Genomic DNA, 11564 nt, shown 5'->3' with positions numbered 1-11564 from the left:
GCCTTTTTGTTATTGGAGAATGGAAGGAGGGATGGAGATGAGAAAGCAAACTAACCTTGAGGGCCTAATCTAGAATTCTTCCCACTCCTGCATCCTCCACATTCAAATGGACCCTTAGGGTTCAACTCCTACTTTGTACATAGTTGGGTTCCCTCCATCCTCACTGTCACTGTTTTAGCGCAAAACAGGCTTTTCCTGTTTTCTAGACTGTATTGTGAAAGCCTCATAATTTGTCTACTACCAATATTCTCCCCTACAATCCATTCTCCCTGCTCTCCAAAATGCAAATGTGACAATGTCAGCCCTGCTTAAAGCCTCGCCTGCCGCTTTCAAGATAATATAGTAGGAAACACTTGGGCGTCATTGTGTGCCAGGTACTGTTCTAAGTGATTGATGCGCGTTACCCCATTTTGTTTGCCTCTGGTCCTGACAGCCCTGTGAGGAAGATGCATGCTACTCTCCCTTTTACAGGAGAAGGATTTGAAGTATATGATGAAACCAAGGCACAGGATAAAGTCAAGGCCTTTACTAAGAAGCTGCCTGCTTCGTCATCATTTAATCCCATTCATATCTTTGCATTTTGTGTTGTGACACCAAATTGTTTCAAGTTCTGCTCACAACATGCTCTTCTGTGCTTTTGCTTGGCTAGTGTCCTTTGCCTAAAACTACTCATCCTTCACATTTTGAGCCACCTCTTCCAGAGTCTTTCCTGACCTTTCTCATAAGGATAAAATGCCCCTCCCCCAATACATACATCTTGGCTTCACACCACATACTGTAGCTACCTGTCTGCATGTCTGTGGCTGTCACCAGGCAGCTGTGCTCTTCTAGAGCAGAGGCTGTTCCTCCGTTTTGTGCACCAAGGTCCCCAAACGTACATTCATTCAAGTGAACTGTCCTGGTCTGTGGTAGTTTCTTTTCATCTATTCTCTATATTCCATCAGTGGTCCTACGGGATAGGTATTATTAGCCTCATTTTATGGAAAAGGGAATTTTGGAAATCGAAGTGGCTTACCTTCAGTTTCCAGACTAAATACTGGTTTCTAACCACCCCTATCTTACTCCAAATTTATGGGATTTTGGGGTTTTTTTCCCCATCATACTTGCTTTACCTTCTTTGTGTTACAAGGTGTAACTCAGAACAGTAGTTTTCAATCTGGGGAACATAAAGATTTTACAATCGCCCTGGCTGGTGTAGCTCAGTGGATTGAGCACAGGTCTGCAAACCAGAGTATCGTGGCTCGATTCCCAGTCAGGGCACATGCCTGGGTTGCAGGCCAGTTCCCAGCAGGGGACGCACAAGAGGCAACCATGCATTGATGTTTCTCCCTCTCTCCTTTTCTTCCCCTCTAAATATAAAATCTTTTTTAAAAAAAGACTGTACAAGTGATACCTGAGCACAGAAACTAGTGAATTGATATCCAGATCTTCATTTTCCCAAAATTTCTCAGCATTCCTCAAAAAAAAAAAAAAAATTAGCATATACTCCATCAATTCCACTTTTAAGTATATCCCCCAAAGAATTTAATGCAGGGACTGGAATAGCTACTTGCACACCCATGTTTATAGCAGCATTTTTCACAATATCCAAAAAGTGGAAACAACTCAGGTGTCTGTCAATGGATGAACAGTGTGTTGCATAAATACAATAGAATGTTAGTTACCTTCCTTTCAGGCTGGTTTCAGCACCATGGCTGCTGGTCAGTTCTAAGACGGTGCAGTTCCCATGTAGAGCACGAGGTGGAGTACAAGACTAAACCTTTGCAAAGGGTCACTGGGCCAATTTACCATCCTCAGCAGCCCAGTGAGAAAGGCAAAATAGGAGACAAGTGGGAAACTTTTTCGAAAACTAGAAAGGCAGCCCAAGTCATAGATCCTGAGTGAGTGGGAACTGTTCTTCAGTTTCCTGGGCATGTATTTGAAGTGGGAAACCATTGACAAGCGTGATGAACTTCATTAAGAGCTATCAAATCTCTTAAAGTAGCTGATGTTTTTGAATATCCTATTATGCAACACACATTTTACATACATTATCACTTTTCATTTAATTCAAAGAGCCAGTGAAATAATTCTCATCTCCTCTTTAAAGATGAGCAACCTGTGTGATCAAGAGAAATTCAATCACGTAACTTGTGAATGGTGAAATCTGTATTTGAACCCAAACTTCTGATTCCAAAGCTTATGTCTCTTTTTATTATTCCACACTGGTTTGCCTTAGGAAGCCTTGGAGTTTAGTTTTATTCAATTCCCTTATTTAACAGAGATGGTCCAAACAGGAGACTGGTCAGTGGTGACTGATAACCGAGGAAACCAAAGAAAACTGTGGTGCCCGGGGTGAGCTCGTGGACGTGAGGACCCCTGAACACATAGTTTTGCCCATGCCACTGCTGTGTAAACACCCTGCAAGGGGGCGTGGGGTATTAGAATTGGTCGTTTAGCTTTGTAGTCACCCTGGGAGAATTGCCTGTCCTCTAGGTTCCTTAAGTGCCTCATCGGTAAAATAGGCTGAGTCCTCTCCATCAGGTCTCAAATGTCACTTCCTTTGAGAAACTTTCCCTGATTAATCGTTTTAAGACAGCCCCTTCTCCTAGTCTTTGTGTCTCATAATCTTAGAATATTTCCTTAAATGTGCTCATCACTAAGTGAAATTGCCTTATATATTTTTACTCATTTCTCTCTCCTCCTAGTGTTCATAACCTCTGTGTGACCAGGGATTCTGTTTGTTTAGTTCATGTTTGTGTACACTTGTGCCCAGAATACTGCTAAGTGTTCTCACACTAAATGATCAACAAATCTTTGGGGAATGAATGAATGAGTGATACAATGCTGAAGAACTAGGACCAGAGGGTGAAAGCTACAAGCAGGCAGACTTCAGCAAAGACTTTCCTAAGAGTAAGAGTTGCCCAAAACAAAGCAGTCTACCCTGGAAGAGGCGGTCTCCCTGTCTATGAAAGTGAACATGCCAGTACTGTAGGGGGTCTCCCATGTTGGATTGGTCAGGGAGGGCTGAATCGAGGTTTCTTTGGCTCCTCAGGTTTCGAACTAAAACCCTGATAACAGGGTGCTGCCTAGTCTTTGTCAGTGTTAAATGATGGACTGGGTATTTTCTCTAATAACTGGGGAAAGAGAGGCTCGGAGGGTAACAGAGGTAGAGACAAGTTGCTTGACAGGGCCAGTTTCTGCTTCTAGGGTCTATGAGGGAGGCCTATGATGCTAGTAGCCTTCCTTAAATTCAAATACAATAAGTGAAGACAATCACGGCTACTCATTTCCAACTCAGTTGCTGCTTTTCCCACTGGGTCCTGTGCCCTTCTTCTGGACCCCACTTTACTCATGGCTATCTTCTCTTCCCTTTCTTAGAAAATGGTAACCACCCAGAAAATGGTCAGAAATCTCTCCTAGTTGCATCAGTTTCTTTTCTCCTCATGTAGAGCCCAGCAGTCACCAAATCTTGTCCTTCTCATCCCTTTAACAGTCCACAGCATCTCCCAGCTCAGATCTCATAATCTCTTTGTAAGTCCCTGCACCAGGCTTTTTTTCCAGTCTCCCTGCCCCCTGCATCTTGGAACTCCCAGTCCATCTCCCATTGTGCAGGTCTGTCTAAAGCATGAATTTGGTGAAGCCCTCCTCCTGGATAAAGCTCTGTAACAGCCCCACATTGTTTTGATCATCCTTAGCATGGCCTCCCAGGCCCTGGCTGACCCCTGGCTTTGATTTACCTTCCCACCTCACTCATCACCTGTACTGTGCCCATTACATCGATGTTTCAGAGACTCATAGCCCCTGAAGTTCTCTGAAAATTTCTTATCATTTCATACCTTTGGGCCTTTTCTCATGCTGGTCCATCTGCCTGGGTTGCTTCTCCATGAGTTGAACTCCTGCTTTTCCTTGAGCGCTCAGCCTAAGTCTCTCTGTACCCCACAACCTGCATCCCAGCATGATGCCTGGCCTAACTCTCAACCTCCTTGCTGACGTGTCCCACAGTGAGGAACACAGCCATGTCAGGCCAAATACATTAATATCGCTGATTTTAGTCCTGTCTTATTTTATTTTCAGTAGCTAAGAAACCATGGGTTAATTATTTCTTCCTCATATCTAAGATGGTATGAATCAGTCCCTACTTCTTAGGTTTATTGTGAAAATTAAATGATATAGTGAACCTGAGAAATCCTTTGTAAATATTTAATGCCTGTTTATTCAGCAAATATCCTCTGACCCCTTATAAGAATGATCCAGGAGGCTCTGTATTGGGTAGTTGTGGCCTTTGTCCTTGTACAGCTCAGACTAATAGATCTTAGCAACTGCTATCCTGCACTAGACAATGAGCAACTTTGGATCAGGGACCATTTGTTATTCACCCCCATATAACAAATCTCCCCCCCAGGAGATAGTTGCTGTGTGGGTGAATGGATGAATGAATGAATGAATGGATGGCATTCCAAGTGAAAGAAACTTATGCAAATTCATGGACATGTTATAGAGCAGGTCACATTCAGGGAACTGCAAGTAGTTTAATGTTGGAGCTCAGGGCATGATGGGGAAGTGTCCATTAATGAGGCTAGAGTGTGGGTGGAGCCAGACCATAAGGAGCCATATGTGTATATTAAAGAGATGGGCTTTCAAGGGCAAAATGGGGGGTTTTAAAACTGAGTTTAAGAAGAGTCCTGTCCTATCATGATAGGATAGTAAGGACGCTATGACATGAGTGGAGAGGAAGGGATGGGATGGAGAGCTCTTGGGAGATAGAATGGATTGGCTTCAGTGAAGCATCTGCAGGTAGGTGGTACCTGCCTTCCAACTATTCACAGTTGCATGTTTCCCTGTGTGTGCTGATTCACCCCTGCTGACAGCAGTGTGCCCTGGTGATTGACAGTGTCCTCAGTGTGCATTTTAACCAGTTTCACCTCATTAACTGATGCAGGTGGGAAGAGAATGGACCTTCCCATTCATTTATTGAGCAAAAGAAGAAACCGAAGCACAGAGAAGGAAGAAATGATTCATAAATGAAATGGCATTTGAGATACTCATCATTTTTATTATTATCCAAATCTATTCCCACTCCTGTGAGAGACTGTTAAAGACCCCAGATTCCTTCTTTCCTTGGATCCATGCCCCTCTGTGATGTAGCTTCACTCTTCTTCCCAGTCAGAGGTGGAGTATATTTCTCTACTCTGTTCAATCTGAGCGGGACATAGAACTTGATTTGGCCAATAGACTAAAGTATGTGTGACGTCATGCAATTTCTGAGGCTAGGCCAAAAGAGATGGTATCTTCTGCATTCACCCTCTTGGAACACTGCCCCAGGACCACCATGTAAGCTCATCCAGCCTATTGGTGGGTTAGAAAATGGAGAAGAGCCATGGCATCCAGCTCTCAACCAGCACCAACTGCCAGACCTATGAGTGAGGCCATCTGAGACCTCCCAGTCCAGTTGACCTTTCAGCTGAATGCTGCTTGTGAGTGATTCCAAATAAAATCGGCAGGTGGACCTATTCAGCTACCACCAAAACTGTAAGGAGTAAGAAATTATTGTAGTTTTAAGCCACTGATTTTAGGGTGGGGTGGTTTGTTAGGCAGCAATTGTTTTCAGTAAATGGCTTCATTGTCTACCTGGTCACTTATGCCAATTCCCTTTCTCTCATATCTCACATTTAATCTGTCACTAAGTCCAGGGAATTTTATCTCCTCAATACATATCAAATCCCTCTACTTCTCACTTTTCCTGGTGCTATGACATGAGTTCTGATTCTCTTCATCTCTCGCCTAGATTATCACAGCACCCTCTGTGTTCCCTATCTCCTGCCTCTCTGCTCCCTTCCCTTCTCATCCAATCCCTCATAACACAGAGCTATTTTACTTACGTGCATATGTAAAAATGTTACTCCATTATTTAAAACCTTTTACTCACAGTGTAAATTCCCAAATTTCTAATGATGGTCTAAGAGGACTTGGACCATCTGGCCCTGCCTCTCTTTCCAGTTTTTTCTTCCACCACTCCTCTCACTGAACCCTATGTTTCTAGAGCTGCCTTTCAGACTCTGGCGACCTTCTGGCACCTTCTCCAGCTCCCCTGTTGCATTAGGCAACCCACTGATGGGATCAGATGAAAACATTTGACCTGTCAACACTTCTCAGTCCCTAGATGGCCACGAGGGACTCACACTGGAGTGTAGATTTGAACCTTGTGAAGACCAGAGCATTTCAAATGACATCCACACTTGTGCTATTACCTTTTTTAAGTGACTGATTCTCGTTCAATAAAAAGCATCCATTTTTTTTATTTCATGTAAAAACCAGGAACTAGAGAAGATTGATTGCTCCAGCAACTAAAAAAGATTAAAAGAAATTTTACTCGTAGGACTTATAATCACAGAGGTGTTCGCTGAGCAACCATAATTCTGGGATCTAATTGAAAGAGTCCTGGAATTGGAGTCAGAGAGATGTGGTATCTGGTTCTGTTATTTCCCAGATATAGAACCTTGACAAGGCACTTAAACTTTCTGACTTCTGTTTCCTCACATATAAAAAGGGGATGACAATCAATACTTTGCCTGATTGTATTGAGGACTAAATGAGGTAAAAGATGTGAATGAGCCAGTGTATTTTAAGGTCTTAGTGACTATAATTGTTAGCCAATATGATCCACAGGAAAAGGTAGAATTTTATCTTTCTTGCTATTTTTAGTTGGGCATTTGGAATTGGAAGTGAAGAAAGTCTAATATAATTAGATTTGCCTTATTCTGCTCTCTGGTGGTCATCTGCTAGTCAGTAGGGATGTAGCTATTGGGGCGTAAATGATACAGTCCAAATGTGGCCTCTCTGCCCCTTTAAAATCTAAATGCAATTGGATTGAAGCCAGATCTCACATTTTATGAGCCTTGTAAGTTCGAAGCCCTCCAGGAGATTTCTGCCAATTTCAGTAGGGGCCTGTGTTCTCATAGTCCCTGCGGCTAGACTTTGTCAACTCAGAAAAACAAAGCCCGTGGCTCACTTTGCTTTCTTACTCTCACAGCTCCCCCGTCTCAGAGAGCAACTCCTGAGTGTAAAGGCCTTCCCTGGATTCTTGAAGGCAAGACAGCTGTACATTAGGTGTGTGATAAACAATCTATCCCTTGTGTATTCCGGTGTGTAAACACCCCTTTGTCCACCTGCCAAGGGAGGGTTTCTTCTGACCCTTTCCCCACGTAGCACCTAACCTGACACTGGTTGTCTTACCCGTCCTTTTCCTTTCCCCTCCCTAGCTCTCTTTATTACCTCTCCCTTCCATTTTGCCAAGTGAATCCCAAACTGTTTTCCTTCTTTCCACACAGAGCAATTTAGTGTTCCCCCCCTCCGCCCACACTTACATATCCACACTCCTCAAGGCTCTAAGTAGGACAAAGGGCTTTCTGTGCATTAGGGTCTGTCCTTCACAGAAGGTAGTTGTGGTTAGAAATAGCACTATTTCTGTTATAATCGCGACAGTGTTTCCTATTTATTGAGTGTTTACTGTGTGCCTGGCACTCTGTCATGTGCTGCTAGTCATTATCTCATTTACTTATTTGATCTTCACACTGACCCTGGGAGCTAGCTTTCACTATTGCTATTTCTACAAATGAGGATTAGGTGCCCGTGTCAGAAAAATGAGGTAGTTTACATAAACTCACACAGCAAGCAAGCAGTAGAACCAAATCTGTCTGGTCCCAAGTTTGTGCTCTTTCCATTTTAATATAAAGCCTTTCAGGGGAAGGAGGAGAAAGTAATCGAAAGACCCGAGGCTACATAAACACAATGCCATCTGTTCTTATATTGTTTTGCAACTGTAAAAGAAAGGTTTATATATTATCTCATTATTCCTGTGAAGAATGAGTAATCGTTATCATCACACCCATTTTGACATGAGGAAATTAGGGTCTTGTGGAGAAAGGGAGTGAGGGAGCAGGCAGTATAAGACATTTCATTTAAAGATCACAGAGGTACTAGCTCTGGTTGATGACAGAGTTCAGAGTGTGACCAAGGGAGCCAGTGGCTGAGGTGGTATGAAGAGGAGACAAAGGACTGAGGGATCAGGAAGCCACATGGCTACTGAAGTCAGCAGGAGGATGGCAGGACAGGGGCTGAGGAGGATGTCCAGGAGCCAGGGGCTGAAATCATCAATGGTTAAGAAGCTCATGGGCATAACTGATGTCCTTGATGGGGAGGGGTAGAAGGAGATATGGCTGACAGCAAGGAAGGAATTTTTTACAAGCATGGGAGTGGCAGTGCTGACCCCACTTCCTGGGTTAATGATGTGAGGGGAGTGGAAGCGTGAGAAGCCCTCTTGCAGGGGGCTACAAGAGAAATCCTGGAGGAGGGTAAAGTTTCAGTGAAGGTGAAGAAGTAATCTGAGTATTCTCTAAAGAAGCAGAGGATGTAGGAGAGTCTGCTGGCAAAGGAGCAGGATTCGAGAGGGCACAGTGGAAAGGGCTGCCAGGAGCTGGACAGTGGGCAGGTGAGTGAGAGGGAGGGGTGGAGAAGCTCAGCACAGTGCAAGGATTACTCTGACAGAGAAGTCAAGACCACCAGAGGGGCTGTCAGTTGGGAGGTTCCCCAAACTGGAGAAGCAAATTGTAGATAGGTCCATAATGGAACCTGGGCCAAAAATGTCCAGTTCAGACCTCTGAGATCTGAGATCTGGGACAGTGATTCTAAAACCAAGCTGGCAGCTGGCTCCTGTGACCGCGGGAAGACTCGAGTCCCCCTCAGGTTGGGCAGACACAGGGCTAATTACATCCTATACTTGCCTTCTCTGGTGGAGCTGGGACTTCCTAATGACCAGGGAAGAATACTTTCCGCACTTTAGGCTGCTTCTGGTAATGGGGAATCATTGAAAGTTTTGTTTTTGTTTCATTTGTTTGTTTGTTTGAACCAGGTGGACGGTAAGATGAAGACATTTGGAGTGGTCACTCAGGCTGCTGGTGGAGAGGACGGCCTGGAGAGTGGAGGCAGGGAGACACATTTAGGAGGCTGTTGTGTTAGTTCAGGTAAGGAGTGACGAGGCCTGAATCAGGGTGAGGACCGTGGGTACAGAGAGGAAGGGAAGAGAGAGGTAGTTCATGATAAAGAGGTGTAATCACCAGACTGATGGGACGTAGCGAATAGGGTAGAGGACAATGTCCAGCTTTCTGGCTGAGGTTCCTCTGGTAGTTGGCCGTGCAGATTCGGTGTCTCTCCCTAGGCTTTAGCGCGGATGAAGCGATATAACGGACAGGAAAGCGCTTTCGAAATGGCAAATCTCGGTACCCATCGTCACCTCCATTATCATCAAAATTCTCTGATCACTGTCGTAAGTTCAGCCTGTGGAACTAAGATGTGGGAATTAAGATAAATCACGACAATCGCCCAAATATTGAGGAGCTCAGGGCCCCCAAGATTCGTGGATTCCCAGCACCTGTAGGCAGCGGGGCTGGGGCGGGGCTAACACGGGCCCCGCCCCTGGGCGGGGCGGGGGCGGGGCACGGACGCGGCGGCAGCGGTGGCTGTAGCCGGAGCCTCAGCCCGAAGTCGCCGCGCTGGGGACCGGAGCGGACCCGCAGGGATCGGCACCCGCCCGCTTCGAGAGCCGAGCTGAGCCCCTCGCCGCCCACCGCCCGCCACCCGGTCCGGCCGTCCCGCTGCGTCGTTGCGGAGCGAGCCGCTCTCCAGCACCCGAGTCCCAGGTAAGGGGCGCGGCCCGGGCGCCCCGCTGGCGCTGGGGACCGAGAGCGGGCGCTGACCGGGACTGAGCGCAGGGCGGCGGAGGGGACACGGAGGAGAAGGGGCTGCGGAGAGGCCGCTCCGGAGGGGGCACCGCGGCGGGAAGGCGCGCGTAGCCTGGCGCGGGGGCGCCCAGGGAGGGTCTCCGCGGACCCGCGGGCCGCACCCCGAGCCCCGAGGGCAGCGGGCGGCGGGAGTGCGGAGCCAAGAAAGGGGGCGCGGGGCTGGGGGAGTGGGGAGCGGCCGCGGGAGCGCAGTGAGGGGAAAACGGAGGGCGTTGGGGGCGGGGAGGTATGAGGAGGGAGCCGAGAGGGGCGCGCGGGCAGAGGGCACCTGGCCCCGGAGAGGTGGTGAGGGGGCAGCTACAGCCAGAGGACGGAGAGGCGCGAGGGCGCGGGGTGGCGTGGAGGTGACGAGCGGCGGCGAGGGGACGGCCGGCGGGGCTCGTTCTGAAGCGGAGAGGAGCGAGGTGGCGAGGGGAAGGGGCGCTGGGCAGCAGCAGGGTTGCAGGTCGGGGACGGAGATTCGAGTGTGGAGAGCCGGAGCGGAAAGGACGCGGAGCCGGGCCCCGCTGGGGACCTGCAAGGCGGGCAACCTGAGTGGGGGGCGAAGGAGGCGGGAAGCTTGGAGGAATGGGAAGGTGGGACCTCGAGTGGGTCTGCGGGGCCCGCAGAGGCAGGGGCGGGGAGCTGATGGGAGGAGGAGGCAGCGGCCTGGGATGTGGGCAGCGGACGCCCGATCCCTGGCCGGAGGTGGACCGTGGAGAGCACTGGACTAGGGCAGGGTCTGCTGGCTGAGGGGAGGAGCTGCCAGGGAACTTGGAGAGTTTAGGGTGGTGGGCGCGCTGGGTCAGGCTAGGGATGAGGCCGGATGTAGGCTGTGGAAAGATGCTGGGGGCCCAGAATGGAGTCCTTGGTCACCCAGGCGCTGGCGGTGTCTTAAGCTGCTCAGAAGGATGAGAAGAGGGTGCAGGCACCGGACCCTGTTACACTGGCACCTGGGATCAGAGACAAAAAGAGAATCGTGGACAGAAAAATTCATCCGCGGACTGACTCTGTTTTGGAGTCCAAGTGTGAGAAGAGACTTTAGGGCGGGCTGGGCAGCAGCCCCTGGAAGCTAATAGAGATGTGGAGGAAGATGGGAGGAAGACGGGCCCTTCCATCCCAATTTCTCAGATTCCAGATGGAAAGGGGTGGTAGATAGTAGAATGAGCTAGATGTGTTTGTGTGCACAGGTGGAGGCTCACCTGTTCAGTGCCTATAAAGGGTGGAAGACAATGGAAGTCCCTGAAAAGCCCTGTCTGTTGTAATAGGAAGGCCTGGTGATCTATTAGCCAGAGGAGAGGCATTTTCCTAGAGGACGAGGGGTCAGGGAAGACTTCTAGTCACGAAGGATTTAGCTAGCAGTGGAAGGAAGCATGTTCCTTGTCAGAGAAAACAGTATGGGAGATGCCCAAACTCTAAAATGATCTCTAGTCCAAGAAATAAACCTCCATTTTCTTAAGAATTGTGTTATGAAGGGAGGCAGCAGTAACCGGTAGAGGACGTTTAAAAAGGTTTCCCATCTTAACTTGAACTCCTCTGGTTGCTCTTCATCTCCCCAGAGTGCAGCACAGAACCCGGCTCCCAGGATGTGCTTAGTGAATGTTGATTGAATGAATAATTGAGCAGTGGTTATACTACTGCCTCAATTTCTTCATCTACCCCCAAGAATTGTTGTGAAGATCAAATATGATAATGTGGGTAAAAGAACTTTCATAAACTATAAAGCACTGTACAAAAGGGAAAAGCCACTGATGTTATTACACAAGTGTGCCTACATTCTGCCCTGGCACACCCATGGCTCTCTCT

At 47.7% G+C, this 11564-nt stretch overlaps 1 protein-coding gene across 2 annotated transcripts in view; it reads left to right on the top strand.

The window, feature by feature from the left end:
* Window positions 1-9522: 9522 nt before the first annotated feature.
* The window catches only part of RAB3B (RAB3B, member RAS oncogene family), a 65526-nt gene continuing 63484 nt past the window's right edge, over window positions 9523-11564 (top strand). For both annotated transcript variants that reach the window (XM_053655637.1, XM_037148777.2), the window contains exon 1: window positions 9523-9677. The gene's annotated coding sequence lies outside the window, so the exon portion shown is untranslated. The remainder of the gene's footprint in view (window positions 9678-11564) is intronic.

The sequence above is a fragment of the Artibeus jamaicensis genome, unplaced genomic scaffold (genome assembly GCF_021234435.1).
Source record: "Artibeus jamaicensis isolate MK-2021 breed Jamaican fruit bat unplaced genomic scaffold, CSHL_Jam_final scaffold_1019, whole genome shotgun sequence".
Lineage (NCBI taxonomy): Eukaryota > Metazoa > Chordata > Mammalia > Chiroptera > Phyllostomidae > Artibeus > Artibeus jamaicensis.
The sequence above is the reverse complement of the archived record's forward strand: the minus strand, read 5'-3'. Positions and strand labels throughout refer to the sequence as shown.